At 45.0% G+C, this 15,154-nt stretch overlaps 1 protein-coding gene across 3 annotated transcripts in view; it reads left to right on the top strand.

The window, feature by feature from the left end:
• ASTN2 (astrotactin 2) overlaps positions 1–15,154 on the top strand; it is an 882,294-nt gene that overhangs the window by 397,320 nt on the left and 469,820 nt on the right. The window lies entirely within an intron of this gene.

The following is a 15,154-nucleotide window of genomic DNA, read 5'->3' as shown; positions in this document are numbered from 1 at the left end:
AGTTGCTAATAGGAAGATAAATGGAGGTATCTCTGATTCTTACCTCTTTGATGAATGTGCCAAAAAGAAGGGGAGCTCTCAGATTTTAAGGTGAGATTCATCATCAAAAATATAATTTACTGGCATTTAAATTAGAAACTATATTTAATTTTATTCAGCAAGTATATTACAAAAATATATTGGTGGCTCTATAAATGGTATCTGTCCTGCTATTTTAAAAATAATTCATAAACTTTAAAATATATCTGTAGTACCTATGAGCAGTGAACTATCAATAAACAAAAGTGTGGAAAAGGAAGATGATGATAAATTTACAGGTTGGGGTTGGGAGTGTTCTTAAGATACAAAGCCATGTTGTGAAGTGTTCCATGCTGGTTAGTGATGAGTCATTTCCAGCAAATACAGGGTCTTTGCAGGTGCTGTTACCTCTGTACTCAACCGTCTGCCCTCCACCCACCCTCACTCCTTATGAGTCTTATTCTTCCCTTTCTTTCCTCCTCCTTATCTTTCTTGTTTCAGCTTAAATGTCTCATCCTCAAGGAGGTTTTTGCTGACTTTCTAGACTCAGTTATTCCTTTTACCCAGCATTAGTACCCTTTATCTTTTTTCTTTATAGCAAATAATAATAACAATGCCCATTGTACAATACAAACTATGTGTCAGGCTCTCTTCTATGGACTTCACATATATTATCTCATTTAATCCCATTAACAGCCCTAGGAAATAGACAAAATCATATTTTAACTGCAGCAAGATGCAGTTAGATATATGTGCCAGTATTTTGCATTCTACTAAGAAAAAAAATGCTGCCAACAATTACCATTAGGATACTAATAACACACAAGTCCTCATTTCAAGGGTATGAAAGTGTGGAAAGCTATGTGTCTTAGAATTGGTGCAATGCCCTATTATTATCATTTTACAGACAAGGAAACTGAATCATATAAGTTAATGGATTTTCCCAAAGTCACACATCTAAGAAGTGGTGGAGTCCAGATTGGAATCCTAGAAGTCAGGCTTCAAATTGTATCCTCTTAACCACTGATCTGCACTATCAGTACAGGATCACAACTTCTAATTATATGTTTATTTGTGAAGTTCTGTGTTCAATTCCTAGGTATCCAAGAGACTCTAGGCTGCACCTATGGGATTTACTGCTTACCTCCAAACCCAGACCATTAATTGTCTAGTTCATTGCCCGTGTTTAATAATGAATGATGGAATGAGTGAATAAAAGAAAGAAACATTGTGTTTGGAGACCAATTCCATGAACTTGACTACTAGATTTGCAATTTTGACTAATAGTGTGACCTTTGACATGTCACTTTGTTCTCTGAGTCTTAGTTTCTCTATTTGTAATATAAAAGGAAATTATAGTTGACTCCTTGAACAACAATGGGTTTGAACTGTGCGGGTCAACTTACATGCAGATTTTTTTCAAGAAACACAATATGGTACTGTGAATGTATTTTCTCTTTCTTATGATTCTCTTCATAACATTTTCTTTTCTCTAGTTTACTTTATTATAAGAATATAGTATATAGGGATGCCTGGGTGGCTCAGTCAGTTAAGCATCTGACTTCGGCTCAGGTCATGATCTCCAGGTTTGTAGGTTTGAGTCCCGCATCAGGTTCTGTGCTGACTGCTCAGAGCCTGGAGCCTGTTTCAGATTCTGTGTCTCCTCCTCTCTCTGCCTGCTGCCCCCCGCCCCCATGCTCATTCTCTGTCTCTCTCTGTTTCTCAATAATAAATAAACGTTAACAATTTTTAAAAAATAATATGGTATATAATACATATAACATGCACAATATGTGTTAATTGACCATTTGTGTTATCAGTAAGGCTTTCCAGTCAATAGTAGGCTATTAGTAACTACGCTTTGGGGGAGTCAAAAATTATACATGGATTTTCAGTGGTGCCTGGGGTCCAGCACCCTTGTCCCTCATGTTGTTCAAGGATCAGCTATTCATTAGATTTTCTCTGAGTGCTCTCCAGTTTTGAATGTGTATTTCAAATCTTTGTTGAAAGCCAGTGCTCTGCCCAGCATTAAACTAGATAAAACATATTAAGCACTTAGCACAATGCCTGGTGCACAAAGCTCAATGAACATTAAGTATTGTTGTAGCTGTGGTCAAAACATAAATTGAATAAAATGAGAATTGTAGGATTAAAAAATATAATAGTTACTATGAGCCTTAGCAGTCAGGTAAGTCTTCCTAGATGGGGAGGGACTAGAACTGGATCATGTAGCAAACCAATGTTTGTGATAGAGCTATACTGTCCAATATGGTAGCCCCTAGCCATATGTGGCTGTTTAAATTAAAAAGTAAATTAATTCACATGTATTTCAAGTGCTCAGTAGCCACAGGCTAGTGGCTGCCATTTTGGAGATCATAGATGTAGAAAGTTAACCATGTAGCAAATGCACTTGGACAGTGCTGTGACAGAGAGTGAAGAGTGGAAGGAACTACATGTCATTTATGTGTCATTTAATTCAAATTATTTATTGAGTGACAGTGCTGTGCTAGGTGCTGTGCTATGCACTGGGATTTAACGGAGAACAAAATGAGACCCAGTGCCCGACCTGATAGATAGTCTAGTGCAGCAGTCGGCAAAACTACAGCTCACAGGACAATGGCTGTTTTTCATAAATAAAGTTTTATTGAAACACAGCCAATGCTTATTAGTTTACATATTGCCTATGATTGTTTTCTACAGTAGTAGAGTTGAAAAGCTATGATCCTGTAGCTTGCAAAACCTAAAATATTTACCAGCTGGCCCTTTCCAGAAAAAAATTTGCCAACCCCTGGTCTAGTAGGTTGATTTAATACTTTTACGTCTGAGTTAAATAACTGGTTTTCATATCTATTCATTTATTCATGTATTTGTTTATTTAACATTCAACTGGTATTTATTTCTCAATCATCTAGTTCAAGCAGGATGTCAGATACTGACAGAATGAACAGAATAGATAAAAATTGTTGCCATCATGGAGCTCGCATTCAAGTGGGGCAGGGGGCAAACATAATTAGAATATATGTAATACAACAAGTAAGTTGTATCCTATGTTAGAAGATGGTATTTTTTATAAAGAGGCTGCAGGAAGAGTGGGCTGTGAACGAGGAGGAGAGAGGTGGTTGCAAATTTCAGTAGGGTGTTCAAGGTAGGCATGACTGAGGAGATGGGGGGGGGTGGCAAAGCATGCTTTGTGGATACTGGGGGGAATATCCGGCCAGGTGGAGGGAACAGCTGGAACAAAGCCTCTGAGAGCAGATTGCACCTCACATATTTGAGGAAGACCAGGTAAGAGAATGTTCCTGGGCTTCACTGAACACTAGCTGAATATTAGGAGCTAGGATCACAGTGGGACCAGAGGCCCAGAGCCTTGTAGTACATTGTAAGAACCTTGGCTTTCAACCTGAACTCAATGAGAAGCCACAAGAGCATTCTGACCAGAAGCTGTTGTCATCTAACTTATCTTTTCGAAGGATCACTCTGGCTACAACACTGAGAAAAATCTTTAGGGACATAGGAAAGAGTGGTAGCAAGGGGGCTCCTTGGAAGACTGATAGGGTTATCCAGGCCAAAGGTGATGATGGCTTTGGCCAGGGTGATGGCTGTGATGGTGGAAAGAAGTGATTGGAATCAAGATGTTGGATCTCATTCATTGCTGTGATTCAGTGAGCACCAATTATATGCCGGGCCGTGTGCCCAGTGTTGGGGATAGTGAGCAAAAGACACTATCATCTCTGTCCCTTCGAGTTTTCTAACAAACCGATTTCAAGCTTTGACATCAGAAATGAGGAATCCAATGCTATGTCCCCCACATGTGGATGAGATCCAGGACCAGTTTTCACACTGTCTCTAAAGACTCAGGAGAGGATGACACTGTCTTAGTCGCTTTGGGCTGTTGTAACAAAATATCATGGAGTGGTGGCTTGAACAACGTAATCTTCTTTCTCACAGCTCTGGAGGCTGGAAAGTCCCAACATCAAGATACCACTGAATTGGTTCCTGATGACAGGATTGTCATCAGCCAATTGTGGAAGACTGACCTCTTGACTGCTCTCTGTGTCCTCACATGACCTTTCTTCCGCACCTGCGTGCTTGCGTGTGTGCATGTAGACTGTGCGAAATCTGTCTCTCCTCCACTTCTTCTTATCCCGTCACAAGGGCTGACCTCATCTAACCCTGATTATTTTCCAAAGGCCCCACCTCCAAATACCATCATGTTGGTGTTAGGAGCTTCAGTATATGAATTTGGGAGGACACAGACATTCAGACAATAACAGATATCAGTGATCTGGAATGAGAGGAGAAGTGAACCAGTGCCACAAACATGCACCACGAGTGGGGGCTGAGCAGATTTTCTGAGCACTGTGCTGAACAGGGCTGGGACTCAGGGAGGTGAGTGAGGAGGCTCGGACACAAAATCTACAGAGGTGCTCATCTGTGGGTGTCAACCCTGCATTGCACAGCCCTGGGTGCCCCCTAAACTTGGAAGGGGAAAGTAGTAACTCACTACAGTAGCTGCTCCAACCCTTCTCCTGAGAAGCCTTCGAAGAGTCTCCTTTAGGGGCCAGTTGGGGGTTCAAAGAGCACAGAGGCCCAGGCTGGGAGGCACTATGCAGGCCATGTATTCCAACCCCCGCTTTCTACAGGGATGAGGTTGACGTTCAGAGAGGGTTAGGGCCTGACTCAAATCACTCAGGAAGTTTGTAACACAGTAGAGGTCTCCTGACCACCACACTGAAGCTAGATTTCCCCATCTCTTGAGAACAACTTAAGCAGTCAAATATTTTATTCTTAGAATGTGGGCCTCCAAGCTGCAACTTGGGTCAGTGTCTTCAGAAGCCTTTTACAACTCCTGAAGGTGGTATCAGCTTCTGGCAGTGTTTTTTCAGGTATGTCTTCCAGGCTTATGATCCAGTCCACGCATTCATGCAAAGAGGCATTTCAGTGCAGGACATCTGGGGCATGGTAAGTCCCCTGTCAGCTTCATTAATGTCTTCCTTTCACAAACATTGACTGAGAACCAGGACTGAGTCAGTCACCAGGGAGGGAGATATGACACACTGCCACCACCTCCGTTTGCTCAAAATCAAGCTGCTCCCAGTGTGGGCTGTTTTGTTTTTGGAGAGGCAGTAGGGAAAAGGGGAAAAAAGTGGAAGCACTGAAAGAGGCAGATGTGGGTTAAAATCTTGTCTCTGCCTGTAACTGTTGGTGTGGTTTGGAGCAAATTGCTTAATTTTCCCCAAGCTCCTTTTCATCAGAGGAAAATGTACTCACCTTTGCTAGGGTTATTGTGATGATTAAAATCAGTACAAAGGACCTGCTACATAATATGGCAACTATATGGGTTCAACAAATGGAAATTATTGAATCAGGGGCAAAAAGAACCCCTAGTGTTGATAACGCTTAACCCACAAAAGTCTTCATCATGATGGAATGGAAGGCGTGGTGACAGATTTCTGAGAAAAAGGGGCCTCCACAAAACCATTTAAAACACAGCACTTGGCAATAGCAATGGCCTTTTCCGGTTATTTGGTGTCATCAAAGGGAGCCACCTATGACACTGCACTGCCCTTTCTCTTCTGGATGGAGGCTGCTTTCATTTCAGTGTAGGTGATTAAAAGGTCTCTAAAAAGAGGAGTGTGTGTGTGTGTGTGTGTGTGTGTGTGTGTGTGGTCCCAACCTTTTGGTTACTTTTTGTTAAATGGTATTTTAATTGAAATGTCAATAGATGGGTTTCTACCAGACAACAGGGGTGGGAGAGGTGTATGGATTTTATGCTGATCACACCAAGACTGTTCTTCTGGATAGGACATCCAGGAATTTAAGATGCTCTACACAAGTCAGGCGAGGTCAAGTGACCTCACCCCGTACAGTAGGAATGGTCTGGTGCAATCTTTCCAATGGCCAGAAATGGACTTAATAGCAAAGTCTGACTCCCTAGTGAAACCTGGTGCAGGCCACTTGGACACACGTTGCTTAATTTTAATGATTCATGATTCTCTATCATATACCAGTAAATGTACCGCAAAGTATTTTGTGAAAGAATTTGCATTTTAGTTATGGAGCCTGTGCTGTTCTGCAAGTAAATCGTTGCCTGAATGTGGGGGCTGCTTGGGGCAGGGGGTGAGAGGCAGAGCCTGGGGAGGGGTGTGGGGGGGGTACCTGGGGCAGAGGGTGGTGAATAGGCTGTGGTGTGCGTGCTTGTGTGAGACTGAGGCAAAGGGAGTGGAATGGATGGGAAATTCAGGGAAAGAAATCAAGGGAAAGAGGAAGGAAAGTAGGGGAGTGGAATTAACAGGGTGTAATTGTAGTCCTTGCTTAGGCACTTTTACTTACCATATCTTTCGTAATCATCACATTAACCCTTGAAGTAGACAGACTGTCCCTTTTTTGTGTCTTTTCTGTGGACAAAGTGGTTCTGGGGACTTAACCTGCACCCGTCTGACTTAAACTCAACGTCTTTTCCCTGAAGAGGGCTACAAAGGAAAGAGGTTTACAGGAAGGAGGACGGTGAGGGATAGAGAGGCACAGATGGAGAGAAAGGCAAAGGTGGAAAAGAAGAGACCAAAGAAGGAAACTGAGGCAGGAGCAAACGCCAAACGCTGCAAAACAAAAGCGAGAGAGAAGAAGGGAAGAGAGAACCATCAAACAGAAGAGAGGCAAGAAGGAGAGGGGGAGCAAGAGCATGAGTTTGAATACAACCAGGAATGTGGTTAGCAAAGGGGAAATGAGCTGGGCTCAGCTGACATACACATTACTGTAAAATGGTATAATATTCCAGATGGATGTACTAGAAATGACAGTTCTCTAGTTTCCCAGGAAAGCTAACTGTGACCCTGACCATCTGCCTGTATATAGCTGAGGCTGAGGTCACTCTCAGGAACGGACCCCTCTGAACAGAGTGCAGGTTTCACATGATGTCCACCGCTTCTCTGTTTTCCCCCAGTTCCTGACTAGCCAGAGGCAAAGCCTCCCTCCTCCTGGTGTCTGGACCACCTTGCTTTAGGGCGTGGATGGCACAGGCAGGATGCATGTGTGTGTGTGGCCCATTGTACTCAGTGGACATCTGGAAAATCATTATTCTTTCTTGGTTTAATTTTATAAATGAGATTTGATTCCAAACTCACAAAGATAGCTGATGTTTGAAAAAAAAATCAGTACATCTCTTTTGTAGACTGAAGAACTCTTTTGCAAAATGAATAATTACCCTCTGCTTAATCTGTTTTGTATATTTCACTTTGAAGGTTCAGGTTTTGTGCAAGTGGGGAACCACGGCATTATTAATCATCATGTGTCCTGAATAGAATAGTGTATATTTTATCCTTACTGCATCCTTGTGAATGGGACGGGACAGGGCTTATGTCCCCTGTCTTTTGGGTTAGAAGGGTGAGGCTCAGAGAGATGAAGGATATTGAACAAGGCCAACCATCAGCTTGTGGGAAACAGAGCCATGGTGGGTGGGGCAGGTGCCGAGGTACTGACAACCACATAGCCTTGTCTCATCTATATCCTGGAAGGTCCAATAGAGGTGTGGTAGGCGGCCAGGTAGAGCCACCATAGTGGGTCGTTTTGAGTGACACTCAGGATCATGCTGAATTCGCCCATCTTAACTAGTGCTGGGGAGCTCTGACTCCCAGAGTACAGAAGAACAGGATTCGAATCCTGATCCTGTTACTTTCTTGCTCTGCAAACTGGAGGCCGATCGTTTAACCCCTGGGGGCTTCAGTTTCCTCCTCTATAAAATCAGGACATGAGACCCTGCTTTCACAGAGTGACTGGGTGGATTGAAGGTGAGAGGGTAGATCAAATACATCATGCTTAACAGGATCCATAAGCAACTCCCAGCCTTTTCCCTTTCCCAAATGACAGCCAAAGGATCCAAGATCAGAGCTGTGGGCAGGAAAGAACATTAAGGCAGCCAATTCCCTAGTAATAATCATAGCAATAGCAGGCTGTGCTTATGGAGCCCACTGGGGATAAAGCATTCTAGACGTCATGCAGTGAAAGGGACAGGCCAGATCAAACTCGTTGTAGAACTGAGGAAATAGAGCCTTGGGCAGAGACAAGAAATTGTGCAATCATGGAGCCACTGGATGACACATGCAGAGCTCATACCCTGTCCTGACTTTAGTGTCTGTCTTCTCTGCCTTAAATGGCCTCTCTCCGTGCACAGTGCTTGGATTCAGTATTTAGGAGTGACCCTTTTTGAATTTTTTTTTCAACGTTTATTCATTTTTGGGACAGAGAGAGACAGAGCACGAACGGGGGAGGGGCAGAGAGAGAGGGAGACACAGAATCGGAAACAGGCTCCAGGCTCTGAGCCATCAGCCCAGAGCCCGACGCGGGGCTCGAACTCACGGACCGCGAGATCGTGACCTGGCTGAAGTCGGACGCTCAACCGACTGCGCCACCCAGGCGCCCCAGGAGTGACCCTTTTTGTAGAGGGACTATGGGTTTCCCAGGGTTCCATCCCCACACCTATGGAATGAATAGCAGGTCCTCAGTGCCTGCTAAACCCTCTGCCTCTGAGGACCCAAGGAACCAAAGGGCCATCTGTGTTATGACCTTCCTTTGCCTCCTTTCTTTGCCTTTCCCTCTGTCTGGCAAACTCCTACACCCGCCTTGAGAGAGAAGCTGTGTGGCCTGGGGCGAGCGGCACTGTCTGCTGGATTCTAGTGCTGGCCTTGGCACTCTTCGCGTTGTGACATCAGGCCAGCAAGTTACTTAACCTCTCTTGGCCTCAATCTCCTCATCTGTAAGATGGGATTGAAACTAGAACCTGCTTCCTAGGCTTGTTGTGAGGGACATGATTTAATGTATGTAAAAAACTTCTAAAACTGCTTGGCAGGTGTCTCAGTGTCCCCTCTTGTTATTTTTAGCCCCCCCTCTTTGCTGGCATGTCCTCAACCTTGGGGCAGAGTTCGATGCTCTTTCCTGTGACCCTGTGGCTCTTTGCACACACTCCCCTCCCCATCCCAAATCACACCTTGTGGTAGCAATGTATTTTTTTCTCAATGACACCCAAGTGTCACCTGCTTGTGACGAGAGAATAGGATGGATTCGTCTCTGTGCCGCGATCCCACCTGTCCCAGGCACAGAGGAATCATACTAAGAATGAAAAATGGTCGGATGAAGTAAGATCTGGACCAGAGATGAGGCAAGGACCATGTGAGGAGGAGGAAGGAATCCACACAGCAGAAGTCTGGGAGGAAGGCTGCTGCTGCAGACAAGGGCAAGGGCACCAAGCTAGAGAGGAAGTGCGGCCTGGGGGTCCACCGTGGTGGCCATGCTGTCTGTAATACTAACAACAAACAGTGGTAACAGCTCACACTTAACTGAATGCTGCCTGCATGTCCGCTGATGTGGTCATTGTCTTTAATATGTTATCTCCAATCCCTGTGACACTTTTAAAACATTGGGTTTAACTGGGGCACCTGTGTGGCTCAATCTGTTAAGCATCTGACTTCAGCTTGGGTCATGATTTGAGGGTTCATGGGTTTGAGCCCCGCATCAGGCTCTCTCCTGTCAGCACAGAGCCTGCTTTCAGATCCTCTGTTCCCTCTCTCTCTCTGCCCCTCCCCTGCTTGCATGTGTGCCCATGGTCTCTCTCTCTCTCAAAATTAAACATTAAAAAAGTTTTTTTTTAATAAAAAACAAAAACAAAATTGGGGTTAAGGTGTCCATTTTCTGATGAGGAAACTGAAGCCCGGAGTAACACAGCAACTTATCTAGGCCACTTGGTCTGGTCATAGCTGAGGACTCAGCCCCAGAATGTTAATACCCGTGCTAATGCCGGTTTCCTTTCTCCAGCTGGTTACCCTTGGCCCCTGACCCAGGCCGGGTTGGCCTAAGAAGCACGGATAATACAGGCACCTGGGTGAGGTGGGGGCAGCGGTGGGGAAGGGCAGCCCTTCGCCAGCAGGCCCAGCTCTGTGCATTCATGTCAGGAATTCCGTGATTCTTGCTGGTTGTTGGGGATGTCTGCATCTGTGTGTGTCCCAGGCTGCTGGCGAGAGGTCTTTGTCCCCCTCCATCCTCAGTCGCCATAATTTTGAGAGAGTGTCTTATCTACATGATTTTTCCCCAAACAATAATTTATCGATGATTGTGTGTGGTGTGTGGTTCACTCACGGATGAACAAGGCTAGGGGGAGAGGGCTCGCCCCGGCTGAGCCTCCGAGGTGGGATCCCTGGTGTGGCCTGGCTGGCGGCTTTTCAGAGCCCAGGTCATTCTGCACAGGCTGCTCACATGAGCGGAGTCAGTGCCAATTAGCCCCTATGTGGCCTTGATGAGGGACTCTGATCTCTATCAGTCCTGATCACCAGCCTGTACCACCACAACCCCTTGGCCTCTATTTTTTTTTCTCCCTGCTCTCAGAGGCATGTTGATGAATGGCAATGAGGGGCCGGCAAGTTGAATGCAGGCATCCAAATGTGTCTCAAATGTATGGGGAAGACCAAGGCTGAAACGTGTCACTCCAACAGTGTAAGGAAAAAAGGGACAGCAGAGACGCCCATGTGAGTTTGCTTAGATGTCATCTGGACCAGCCTTCTCAGGGTATATAGAGAGACTGAGTCCCAGGGAGAAAGGGGACCTGCCCTAGGCCATAGCACAGTTGGCTGAGCAGACCTCTAGAGAAGGGTCCCTCACTTTACAAAGATCTAAATCCTAGTCTCTTGTTATTTCACTCCAGTTGTGCTTTTCTGATTTCCAAACCTCTGTTCTCCAAACTTCCAACCCTCTCCAACCCCATGCCTCACTGCCCCTCGGTCCCTAGGGAAACGCTGACTTCAAGAGACAAGACTAGAGTGCGTTAGAAGAAGAATCAAGGACTGGGATGTGAACAAGATTTGGAAGGGCATTTGGGGATCCCCATGTATTTGCCACTCAATTTATAGATGGAAAGGCTGCGGTCTACAAAAGCAGAATGATTTGTCCAAGGTTGCAGAGGGGTCAGCATGTAAAATATATGCCCTGATGACAATGCTTACATTCAAAACTGCCAAAATGATCTCATTCTTTTACTAAATAATCATTTTGCTACTTAATTTTCTCTTCACCCCCTACTCCCCTCTCAACCCCTGGTATCTCCACTGTTGAATATGTCTCTCTCCAGTTCTCAGCCTCTGCTCTTCTCAAGGAGTGAGTGGATTCAGGGCAGAACTGCTGGAAGAAGCAGCCCCTGGTCTGCAGGTGGGTCTTGGATGGCCCTGTTACCATCAGCAAACCACATAGGATGTGAGGGCAGGAAAGGTACAAAGGAGGAAGAGCAGTTCATAAGGCTGGGACAGTTGGCTGGGGCCAGTCACGAAGGGCTTTGGATGTTAGTCTAGGGCATGTGAACTCTGTCCTGAGAGCTACTGGAAGCCACTGACAGTTTTGGGGATAAACGATGGATGTAGGGTCTTTGAAAAGATTACTGGCCATCACTCAGATTGATGGCGGGACACGGAAAGCTTATTGGCAGTGATGAGACTTTATCAACAGTGCACATAGATGATGTCCAGAGCCTGCCCCAGGGCAGTGATAGTGGGAAAGCTGGGAATGGATGGGCCTGAGTGACAGTAAGGAGGCTGCATCATTGGGATTCAGGTGCCATTTGGAAGTTGAGGGTGGTAACATAGTCCAGTCAGAGATTTTTCTAAGGTTTCCGGTTTGGGAAGAAAGCAGGACCAATGTTCATAGGAGGTGGAGGGAATGTATGTTGGAGGTATATCCACTTCTGCTCCAGCAATGCTTCGTGACAAACAGCCACAGTGTTTTATTGTCAACAACTGTAAGCATTTTCCCCCTTTGTTACACATCCGGGTGGACCATGCTAGCCAAGACTCAGCTGCACTTTTGTCTCTACTCTGTTCCATGTGCCTCTCATTCTTCTTGCACCAGCCACTACTTGGAGAATGGTTTTCTTTTCTTTCTTTTTGTTTTAAATTTTTTCAACGTTTATTATTTTTGAGAAACAGAAGTAGAGCATGAGCAGGGGAGGGGCAGAGAGAGAGAGGGAGACACAGAATCAGAAGCAGGCTCCAGGCTCTGGGCTGTCAGCACAGAGCCCAGCGTGGGGCTCAAACCCACAACCGTGAGATCATGACCTAAGCTGAAGTGAGATGCTTAACCAGCTGAACCACCCAGTGCCCCTAGAGTGTGGTTTTTTCATGGCAAGAGACAGTAATGCAAGAGAGCAAGCCCAGCCACCCAGCACATTTCAAGCACATTTGGCCCCTGTGTTCACATCATGTCTGCTACCATCCCATTGGCCAAAAATCAAGTGACATGCTAAGCCTGAAGACAAAGGCTAGGGAAGAAACCTCTGTTCCCACAGTCAACCATGGCAAGGACAGGAATGCATACTACTACAGGAAATGAAGACTTGACCCCAGTAATACAGTCCAGCACAGGGTACATTTTCCTTCCCCCGCCCCCCGCCCCCGCCACCCCGATCTCCCGTTCCCATGCTTTTTTCCACACTCTCTCCAAGCAGATTCTCAGAAAGGCATCACATAGCTAGGCAAGGAGTCAGAAGAAGACTGGACTTGGATGTTCAACAACCCTGGGCAGCTTGCTTACCCTCTCCAGGCCTCAACCTCATACATAGTTTTTATAGTGGAATCAATAGTATTGTCCTGCCAGTATGGATACCAAAGGTAACTAGGTAAGGTCAGCACATAGTAGATGCTTAGTTAGAAGGTATTATGCTTCCCCTGTGGATTATCCCTGCGATCAGGAAATCAACACAAGTACCCTTCACTACATAGGCAATATGGATTTAGTGCAATCCACACATAAAATATTTACACAGGATATTTGGAAGAGTGATTTTTAATCTTTACTTATAGTGGGATTTTAGAAATCAGCAGGATGTTAATTTTGGTGTGGGTGAATTAGAGATTCCTCTTCTTCCTAATGCTTATTGGCTAGCAGCTGATAGTTGTCACATTATAGACAGCTGTCCTTTCTCTCATCCTGGTGGTCATGTTTATTGTTATGATGTTTGTGATTGTGCGAAAGAGCATGGGTTTTGAAGACCTGATTCTGTGACCTTGGCCCAATGACTAGTTGAGTCCAAACTTTTGTTTCTTTATTTTACAATGAGGACACTGGTACCTTCCTCCTACTCCTATGGGTGTGACCTGTGAGATGACAGGCAGTGACATATGGCAAGTGTCTTCCACCACTCCTACCATGAAGCAACCTCCCAGTAATGCTAGGCTCAACCCATGCCTCCCCCACCGCATGCCTGGCCCTGAGCTGGGCTCCAGCGACAGAGAGATAGAAGTGAAGAGGCCCAGGGTGGCCCCTTTGGAGTCAGGACAAGAAAGGATGCCACACACGCTTACTGCTTTGAAGGCCCAGGGAGATGTCTTTGCAAGCCACAGTGACAAGAAGAATAAATAGGAAAGTGAACAGCAGCCAGTGTCCCTGGCCTGTGATGATAAGTGATGGCTGAGTTGGAAGCAAGTGAAAATGGAATCGTAAGAGGATGACAAGGCGGGAGGAGGATAGCCAGACAGCAGGCAGACTTGGGAAGAAGGCTCTGCATTCATCTTGCCATCATGGGCAGGTGATAAGCTTTTCTGAGCTGTGGAGGAAAGAGGGGGCAGCACCGTCTGGCTTAGCCTCTTGTCCATGCCTGTGTGTCCTTCAGTAGGAGGAGCAAAGACAAAGGCAACAGGTGTTACTGGTTCTGAAAACACCATAACCAGCTTTGGAGATTATTTCATTCAAGCTGCCTCAAATTTGCAGATCAAGAAATAGATCCTCTTGGCTTTGCAAAGGGCATACCTTGAAATTGGGACCATCCTTCATCTAGATAGCACTTTTTCTTTCCACAAAAACAAGATGTTAAATCGGCCCCCTCCTATCCTGGAACAATAATTACAAAAACTCAAACATCCACAATGTTTTCAGCAAGAAGTGTGCCAAAGATTGTAGTTCAGACTTTGCAGATACATCACTGATCTTTCCAGCAGATAAGTGACAGCAGCGTTGTTACAGATTAAGAAACAGATGCAGAGAGGTGAAGCCACTTGATCAAGTTCGTGCAAATTGTAAGTGGCAGATCCAGGATTTGAATCCAAAACGAGATGATTCCAGGATCCATGCTCTGAACTACTTTACCAGCATCCTGGTTTTACGTGATTAACATGAAGGCGGTGTCCACTTCGAAGTGGTTTTGAAGAACCCACACAAGATAAACTCAAGATTGCTCATAGTTGAGGGATTCTAGTGTTTTACCCAAGAGTTTATGGAGTAAAAAGGTATGTAACATAAATTGAGAAGTGAATAAATGGGACCTAGGTGACAGGAAGAATAAATATATTTTTAAAAATGTTTTTAACGTTAATATATTTTTTGAGAGACAGAGACAGAGCATGATCTGGGGAGGGGACAGAGAGAGAGGGGGAGTCTTAGATTCCAAAGCAGGCTCCAGGCTCCGAGCTGTCAGCACAGAGCCTGACACGGGGCTCGAACCCATGAACCATGAGATCATGACCTGAGCCGAAGTTGGCCACCTAACTGACTGAGCCACCCAGGCACCCCAAGAAGAGTAAATATATTAATACCAGTGCAACTCACATATAGCTGATAATACAGAGTTTCAGTAACTAGCACGATGAAAATCCATGTAACTGATTTCCTTTATGGAAACCACTTTAATGAAGAGATTAAACTCTTTTTTAAGGTCTGCATTATCAATCATATATAAATATATGGTTTGAATCTGTTAAGGTTATCTAGGATTCATTATATTTAAAAAAAAATAATAATCCCAGGGTGCCTGGGTAACTTAGTCAGTTACACGTCTGACTCTTGATTTAAGCTCAGGTCATGAGCTCACGGATCATGATCTCATGGGTCATGAGTTCGAGCCCCACGATGGGCTCTGCACTGACAGTATGGAGCCTACTTGGGATTCTCTCTCTCTCTCTCTCTCTCTCTCTCTCTCTCTCTCTCTCCCCCTCTCTCTCTCCCTCTCCCTCTCTATTTGCCCCTCCTCCCACTCCCATTCTTTCTCTTCCTCTGTCTCTCAAAATAAGTAATAAACATTTAAAAAATATATTTAAAAAAATCCTTGTCTGTGTTATAGATTCTCATTATAGGCAATTCAGAGATGGCAGGCAAATACCAAGGAAAAAAA

This window comes from Prionailurus bengalensis, chromosome D4 (assembly GCF_016509475.1).
Source record: "Prionailurus bengalensis isolate Pbe53 chromosome D4, Fcat_Pben_1.1_paternal_pri, whole genome shotgun sequence".
Lineage (NCBI taxonomy): Eukaryota > Metazoa > Chordata > Mammalia > Carnivora > Felidae > Prionailurus > Prionailurus bengalensis.
The sequence above is the reverse complement of the archived record's forward strand: the minus strand, read 5'-3'. Positions and strand labels throughout refer to the sequence as shown.